Consider the following 9,490-nt stretch of genomic DNA (forward strand, 5'->3'; position numbering starts at 1 on the left):
AGCAGCCTGTCTTCAATAAGGAAGCTTCCTGTGTGTGTGGGTGTTGCGAGCGAACGGGGGGGGGGACCCGAGCGCAGACGTAGACAAGAGTTGAATCTAACCAGAGGTTATATGCATGATAATGGTAGATGGTTGGTAATTATATAGCGCTTTCATTAAAAAGCGCTTTACAATATTGGCTGACGTTCACCCATTCATGCACACATTCACACACCGACGATGGAGTCGATCACGCAAGGCGACAGCCAGTTCGTCAGGAGCAGTCAGGGACGGGTGAGGTGCCTTGTTCAGGGACACCTCGAAACTCAGCTAGGAGGATGAGCCGGGAATCGAACCAGCGACCTACCGGTTACAAATCAACCCGCTCTGCCTCCCGCCGAGAGTGTCTCTAGTGTCTCAATCTCCAGCGGTAAATAACCACAAGTATGTGGTTGTTTAAACCACAGTAGCAGATAAACTGTCTGGATATCGACCACTGTGGTTGAAAAAAACTATCCGGCGACAAGAAGCTGAGGAACCAGGGTTTAAGTAGAGCAGAGATGATGACTGGAGGTGGATGGCAGGTGTGGCAGGTGTAGAGCCATGGCCATAACAGTGTTTGGACAAGGCCTGCCTTTTCTCCCAGGGTTGGGGTTAGCAGTGGTTGGCCGACAGAAGGCCTGCCTTTTCCTCAAGGACGACCTCTTCACAAACTGTGTCTTGATCCCGGAGCTGTCGGCTGCTTCATGGAGCAGAAAGAGGTTCCGGTTATCTTCCTGCCTCAGCCCTTGAGCAAGGCAGTGGGTACAGCCAGGAGTCGGTCGGTCCGTTATGAAGGTGTTATTGTAGCAAAAGTCTTTAGCACCTGTAACTGCAGATTTTGTATGCATACACTAAAGTTATAAATTGGTAACAGTAAATTTGAAGTCCTAAATATTCATTTTGCGTGTGTTCTCTAAAGTCACAAATGTGTAACAGTACATTTGAAGTCGTAAATATTTATTTTGCATGTGTAGGCCAACTCAAAAGTCAAAAATGTGTAACAGTACATTTGAAGTCGTAAATATTTTTGCTACCATTGTAAACACTAATTAGGGTCTACGAGTTCACAAGTCTGTGTTACAAGTGCACAAATCCTATCCTGTGCATCACAACTTCAAAGAGTCATGCTGCGATTGACATTTTTGCTACAATCATTGCAGCGCAGCTGGTGCAAAACACATTCACACACCCGTGTTTCATAATCTGAGAACATTCCCAATACTGGTGCATTCGTAAACCCAAATGTGAACTAATGCATCAGAAGTTGCACATCTGTGAAAAATGTCCTCACAAACAAAATGATACAGAACTCTATGTTGAGTCAGCATTTTAATGAGCTAGCATAAGTCCATCGTTACAACTGCTTGAATTTGCTCCTGCAAGTCTCAGCTTTGGGTTTTTTTTGCAGACCATTAAAATACATTGTAGGTCACTTGTGGCATGTTAATGCAATAATTTGGGGGGGAATTCAGTTGAACTAAGACAAGTAATTAAATTTGACATATTGTAAGACACCCAACTCCGTCCTGTAGGACGCCCTCTTGTCTACTTTCAAGACTGCAGAGCCCTTTTTCAGGTAGCTTGTTTTGAGGCAACCCAGAGTTTGTTCGCTCTGAGTTAATGGAAACTCTGGGTTTTCCGTTTCAGGTAGCAGGTTCAGCGCAACACCGAGAGTTAGTTGCTGCGGCAACATACGCCGTGGGTCTAACCTGCTCGGGAGGTGGTTAGACCTACTCTGAGTTTGTTGTCCATAAGGCTGAAGGCAGCTCTCCGACAGAAGGAAGTGTTAGAAATGGCATGTCCTTTTCTACGAGCCTGTGGACGTAGAGGCTGCGATCCTCAGAAGGAATCTCCGTGAGGAACGATTATTAAGACCCCGGTTGGATATACTTTCTTTCCCGCAATCTATCATTTATTTAGACCACCTTCTCAGCCCCCATGCGCTGCGGGGGCATGCTTTAAGTTTGAGTTGTTTTTTTTATCTCAATTAACGCATGTGCAGAATGATCCGCCTCGTGCATCCCACCCGCTCTGTACTACAGTCACTTCAACGTTGTGGCTTTCCCATGATCAGAATAGCTGACTAACCACGGACCTATAACTGCTGCAAGTCAAGAAACTCATTTTAAGAATGCAAGGAAGAAAAGACCCTGGTAGCCTACTGCTTTTAACCAGATGCTGCCTGTTCTTCTGCACATGCTCAGCATAATCCTCTAGCATTGTTCACTGAAGTAAAACCCTTTGAGTAAACTGTTAAACAAAATGACGTGTCCCACCACAGCCCGTGTTCTAATAAAGACAATCAACTTATTATGAGAATCTCTTTATTTCCTGAAAGCACAAAAAAAAAAAAAAGTCATTTATATTGGGAATGTTTTTAGAGCAGGGAACAGTATCCCAGTTTGCACCTCACCCACCTATAACTTATGTTCCAAAATGTGGATCTCCAAAGTACGATGGCTCATTGCATTCACTCAATAATAAAAATTTCACCAGGTTATCTCATAATTATGAGATAATTATCTCATAATTATGAGATAGTATCTCATAATTATGAGATACTATCTCGTATTTATGAGATAGTAGAGAGTAGTGACGCTTGCACAGAAGCATACGGCCGACATCTTTCTTTATTCTGGTTGGAAATAGTAACATAGTTACGCCATTAAATGCGTTTATGGAAACATTTTTAGCGAGAAATGTGCATTTTACTTTCATAATGTTCGCTCGGTGATTGTGAAGGATGTTTGGTTTGATAGTTATGACGAAGAGTGAACGCTCCGTTCACTTGCATGGACAGAGTCTCTGGTTGATAAGCAACCTCAACGTCTTGGCGGACTATTTCTCTGCTGATCAACACTACGAATGCTGGAAACACACCAGACACACCATGTGAAGTTATTTAACCCGATTATTGTTATTTATATCCGAGATTATTTAATCTAACCCGATCCAAGCTCTATCATGCACCCAAACACTGCGGCGTTTGGGTTTCCTTCCTGGGACTCCCTCATAATTACGAGATAATTATCTCATAATTATGAGATACTATCTCATAATTACGAGATAATTATCTCATAATTACGAGATAATTATCTCATAATTAGGAGATACTATCTCCTAATTATGAGATACTTATCTCATAATTATGAGATAACCTGGTGAAATTTTTATTATTGAGTGAATGCAATGAGCCATCGTACCAAAGCATCCTTTTGCATCTTTTGAATTGTTACAATTGCATGGAGGTTGGTGAGGGCATCTGGTTCAAGTAGGGTGATGACGCCATCAGTAACTGGAAGAAGATGATTAGACAATGCAATTATTACTTGAGCCAGAATATTGCCCCATCTAATTTGCAACGCACTGGGTTGCGTGTACATATTTAATTATTTTGAATAACCAACCTCTTATAAAGGCACTTCTTTCCTGGGGGATGGGGGGATCAGAGGAGCTCCCCACAGGGATGCCCTCAGCCACAGGACGCATACTCTGTTGGCTGAGGGCCATCTCCTCAGCCTCTGTGAGGGCTGCAGAGGTGGACCCCCTCCAGTCTGCCGGGCCTCTGCTTTTTTTCGATTTGCTAACATGGAGGAAAATGTTACCCTAATATTCAGTAAGTGCTATTGTGAAGACATATATATATATATAATGCATTTTGCCTAGGTGTAGCCTTCTAATATATCTAAATCCTATTAAATGTTGGCAGTGTTGGGGTGGCTGGGAAATGTACTACTTACATTTACTGCTTAAATATAGGCCCATCACATGTTGAATATAACTGCTAAATTAGGTAGAGCAGGCAAAACAGCACAATTGATTTGATTTCAATAAAACATTAGTTTACCTGTTTAAACTATATTTTTGTACTTCATCTTCATTTGCTGCCAAGTACCGTGTACTAAGTATTCGGCCATTCATTTCCTATGGGAAATTGCTTTTTGCTCAATAGCTTCCGAGTTATTGGACCCAGAGGACCCAGACCAATGTAGACCTGTCCTACTATGTGGTACTAACAACACACGCCTCACTAAAAGTTAATATTTTGCACCTCCTATTTTATTTAAATAATTTTAAGAATCCCATTCATTTCCTATGGGAAATTGCTTTTTGCTCAATAGCTTCCGAGTTATGGGACCCAGAGGCCCCAGACCAATGTTCACCTGTCCTATTATGTGGTACTAACAACACACACCTCACTAAAAATTAATATTTTGCACCTCCTATTTTATTTAAATATTTTAAGAATCCCATTCATTTCCTATGGGAAATTGCTTTTTGCTCAATAGCTTCCGAGTTATTGGACCCAGAGGCCCCAGACCAATGTAGACCTGTCCTACTATGTGGTACTAACAACACACACCTCACTAAAAATTAATATTTTGCGCCTCCTATTTTATTTAAATATTTTAAGAATCCCATTCATTTCCTATGGGAAATTGCTTTTTGCTCAATAGCTTCCGAGTTATGGGACCCAAAGGCCCCAGACCAATGTTGACCTGTCCTATTATGTGGTACTAACAACACACACCTCACTAAAAGTTAATATTTTGCACCTCCTATTTTATTTAAATAACTTTAAGAATCCCATTAATTTCCTATGGGAAATTGCTTTTTGCTCAATAGCTTCCGAGTTATGGGACCCAGACACCCCAGACCAATGTTGACCTGTCCGACTATGTGGTACTAACAACACACACCTCACTAAAAATTTGGATTTTGCACCTCCAATTTTATTTGAATTTTTAAAAAATCCCATTAATTTCCTATGGAAAACGGCTTTTTGCTCAATAGCTTCCGAGTTATGGGACCCAGAGGCCCCAGACCAATGTAGACCTGTCCTACTATATGGTACTAACAACACACACATCACTAAAAATTAAGATTTTGCACCTCCTATTTTATTTGAATTTTTTAAAAATCCCATTAATTTCCTATGGAAAACGGCTTTTTGCTCAATAGCTTCCGAGTTATGGGACCCAGAGGCCCCAGACCAATGTAAACCTGTCCTACTATGTGGTAATAACAACACACACCTCACTAACAATAAATATTTTGCAGCACATTTTATTAGAATTATTTAAAAATCCCATTCATTTCCTATTGAAAAAGGCTTTTTGCTCAATAGCTTCCGAGTTATGGGACCATGAGGCCCCAGACCAATGTGGACCTGTCCTACTATATGGTACTAACAACACACACCTCGGTAAAAAAAATATATTTGGCACCTCCTATATTATTTGAATTCTTTAAAAATCCCATTCATTTCCTATGGAAAACGGCTTTTTGCTCAATAGCTTCCGAGTTATGGGACCCAGAGGCCCCATACCAATGTAGACTTGTGCTACTATGTCCTACTACTACTATAAGATTTTGCACCTCCTATTTTCTTTAAATATTTTAAGAATTCCATTCATGATATACTAATCAAACACACCTTCATTTGTTTTCCCACTTCATTATGTGAACTTGCAAATTATATTTTAGCTTCAGACCTTTCTGTAATATTTTCTTCTTGCAATCCATGGCAATGAATGAGACTATGCACAGTATTGGTGCAAAGCGATTTTCAATCAACGCAGCTGTTGTGTTTTACACTCAACAGAATCTTTTGATAATCAGGCATTGATCTTCAGTCATTACGGTATAACCTAGGGTTAAAGTAAGTGGAAGGGATCCAATATGAAAGTGTATATGGCTGTAACCAGAGAGAATAGATGAAATGGAAATTTCATGTCTCCCCTCCCCATTCATGCTTTCCACATTTTCTGATGTAAACACACCTTTTAATTTTTTTTGTTTTTTTTAATCACATTTCTAAACAAAACCTGGCACTTGGACGAGGCAAAATTTTCCTCAACCATGTCATTGGCAAAAAAACACACAGCCATTGCCTTTTCTTGACTTCCTTTAACTTATTTTGGTCCATGTTCAAGCAAAGGTTATGGAACCACCGGTCACATTTATCACACTGGATCTGTTGAATTGAAAAAACAATTAAGGATTTATTCATGTACATGACTTTGTCACTTGGTAGGACACTTAGGTTTAAGTGGTATGTCACCAGCATTGGGGAAGTTACTTCATTACGTTACTTTACTACCATGTGTGGAGTAATGCCTTATGTCACTTTGTTACTTTTGCGTTACCTGACCCTCCAGGTGAATTTAATTGAGCTGAAATGTCCTTACGGGGCAATTTGGTTCAAAACAGGTAAATAATAATAATAGTGATAATAATAATTTACATTTATATAGCTCCTTTCTCAAACCCAAGGTCACTTCACATTGTGGAAATGAAAATACAACCACAAACAAACAACAATACAAAAAAAGAGAAAAACTAAACAAAGGGAGCCTCTAGAGTCTAGAGGATAGAGCTATGTGTTTGGAGTGGGAGAGAAGTGATCATTAAACAGAAAGGTCTTGAGATGAGCTTTGAAGAAAGGAAGAGAAGGACAGTTATGCCGCGATCCAGTTGTATGGAACTGGCCGTGCGAGTCGTAAGGTGTAGGCCTAGGCTACATCTCCCAGCTGTCTTGCGGCATTTCACGGAGGCACGCCCCCTTTTGGTCATAATATCAACATTGCCTCTCGTTGTTCTGAGAGTAGACCGAGTAGAACGAACCCTGTTTTTGTTGGTTAGACTCAGGTCACCAAACCAGCAGATTATAGCAAAGGTTAAATTTGACTCAAAGAAAGTTTTCTGTGAACATTGAACCCCTTCAACTTTCTTGGCCTTTTTACATATTGCTATCAAAATTTTATTATCTTTGTTAATTAACTTTGTTACTAGTTACTACCAACACTGTATGTCACATTACGTTACAAAATGTAAGTGCTGCTCACAACAACTCACCCAGTCTGTAACGGGAGGTGCTTGTCCAGGGGGCTTGTCAGCTCCACACATCGAACAAGTCTCCTCATCAAAGACTGAAAGAAAGTGTATTTGCATGACACATTTAGGGCCCAATTTTGGGGATTTTATCGTCAAATGTATGTGCCTTTTTTTAAACCCGCAAGAGGTGATTGGTGGAGACTCTGATATGGGCAAGGCCTGTGGCTAAGGGAAATTGCATTTGCCAATCACATTCACCAATTCTGTTACCATTTGCCGATATCATTCTCAAAATTGGGCCCTTAATCAGAATATATTTGGAATGCCTTTAAGTTATTAAAAAAAACTGATACTGCATTGTATACCTGATGATTCAAGGACTTGGAGAGCCATATCTCTCCTCGCCTCTTCCATGGCTCTCCTTTTTGTTGAGAAGTTCATTTTGGGGAACTCATGGAAGGCTTCCATCACTGCTCTGGCCATCTGAATTAACAACACTAAAGTGATTGTCTTTCTCTTTTAATAGATAACTAAACCATTTGTCAACACATGCTTGGTGGGGAGGTTTTAGAATCACTGCTGCCAGCTTCTAAATGGTTGCCTTCTAAATGGAGGTGCAAAATATTAATTTTTAGTGAGGTGTGTGTTGTTAGTACCACATAGTAGGACAGGTCTACATTGGTCTGGGGCCTCTGGGTCCAATAACTCGGAAGCTATTGAGCAAAAAGCAATTTCCCATTGGAAATTAATGGGATTCTTAAAATATTTAAATAAAATAGGAGGTGCAAAATATTAATTTTTAGTGAGGTGTGTGTTGTTAGTACCACATAGTAGAACAGGTGAACATTGGTCTGGGGCCTCTGGGTCCCATAACTCGGAAGCTATTGAGCAAAAAGCAATTTCCCATAGGAAATGAATGGGATTCTTAAAATATTTAAATAAAATAGGAGGTGCAAAATATAAACTTTTAGTGAGGTGTTTGTTGTTAGTACCACATAGTAGGACAGGTCAACATTGGTCTGGGGCCTCTGGGTCCCATAACTCGGTAGCTTTTGAGCAAAAAGCAATTTCCCATAGGAAATTAATGGCCGAATATCTGTTGAATATCTGTCGAATAACCAACATCAAACTATCTTCACCACGGTCTGCCAAGTCCTCGTGGGGCAACTCGGGGTTGCGTAAATTGACACACACGCACACACAATTTACATATTGAATAAGTGGAAGATTTTAAACTTTCCTCTTATTTAATTTTATTTTACAAATTTATTTTACTCACGCATTGACTTGTTCTGCTATTTCCTGCCAAGCTCTCTCTCACGCTCTCGCTGCCGCGGCGGAATTGCTTTTTTTTGTTAAAATGGGTAACTGCTCGGCATACGCGTTCATTAGAATTCCCAATTCCGTGGGGGAAAAGTAAGTGGATCTACGATTTTGGTCCATGTTTGATCATGTTATCAGAGATCCATTAATGATGGATCTTTATAGTCAACAGGCATGCCCTCAACCCAGAGTGAACATACTCAGAGTTGATTAACCCAACGCTGATCACCTGTTCTGAAACCGAAAACCCAGAGTTGCCTTTCAACCCTGAACTCTGAGTCAACCAACTCAGAGCGCAGGATTAAACTCAGAGTATGTAAAACCATCTACCTGACCAGGCCTCCGTACTTGTTTTGCCCTCGTCTTCAGTACTCCTTCATAGGGGTACGTGGGGATAAAACAAACAAACAGTAGCCTCGAGGTATTATTCTTTACAATGAACATGTCGCGTAAAACGCTTGCTTGGGCGAACAAGGAGGTGGAGATGTTCCTCTGCATTCTTGGGGAGGAAGACGTTGTTTACGACGTTTACATAGCTGCAACGGCGATTGACTTTATCCGGCCTACCATAAAGGGTACTGTCGGCGGTGGAAACGCAACCTCGGAACTGAGGCCCCGTCCACACGAAGCCGAAACAGGCGAAACCGTTACGGTTTCGATCTATCCGGTTTCGGAGTATCTCCGTAAAGACGGAGTCAGGCGAAACCGGGTAGATCTGTAGAAACGCTGTAGTACACATTCCAGGCCCATAAGGGGCGCTGCTTCTGCTACAGAAATCCTTGTTGTTGTGAGTTCTGAGACTCTGCGGGCTTAACAGTCATTGGCTAGAGGGTCGAGGGGTGGGGCGATGACGTCATGGTTTACTGTTTCAGTCAGTTTCAGGCGTCCACACAAATCCAAAACGAAACCGGGTAGATTTGAAACCACCTCCGAGGGTGGTTTCAGAAGTTTGCGGTTTCGGTCAGCGGATTCGCCGGCTTCGCGTGGACGGAAGGCCGAACCGTACAAGACCTTTGCGGTTTCGCCATGAAATCGGCTTTGTGTGGACGGGGCCTGAGCTGGGCTATACTGCCCCCTTCCTCCCGGACTGAGGCGAACCGAACCGTACCACACCCTGTAGGGGAACCCGGCATAATAATAATAATAAATTAAATGTATATAGTGCTTAATACGGTACTCTAAGACGCTTTAGATATTGCCCTATCAAAACTATGCAAGACAGACTAGGAATAAAAGAAAAACAGAGGTTAAACATGAAGAATCAGGTGGGAGTTAGGTGGGGAAGGCTAGTGTAAAAAGGCATGTTTTG

The sequence above is a fragment of the Gadus morhua genome, chromosome 7 (genome assembly GCF_902167405.1).
Source record: "Gadus morhua chromosome 7, gadMor3.0, whole genome shotgun sequence".
Lineage (NCBI taxonomy): Eukaryota > Metazoa > Chordata > Actinopteri > Gadiformes > Gadidae > Gadus > Gadus morhua.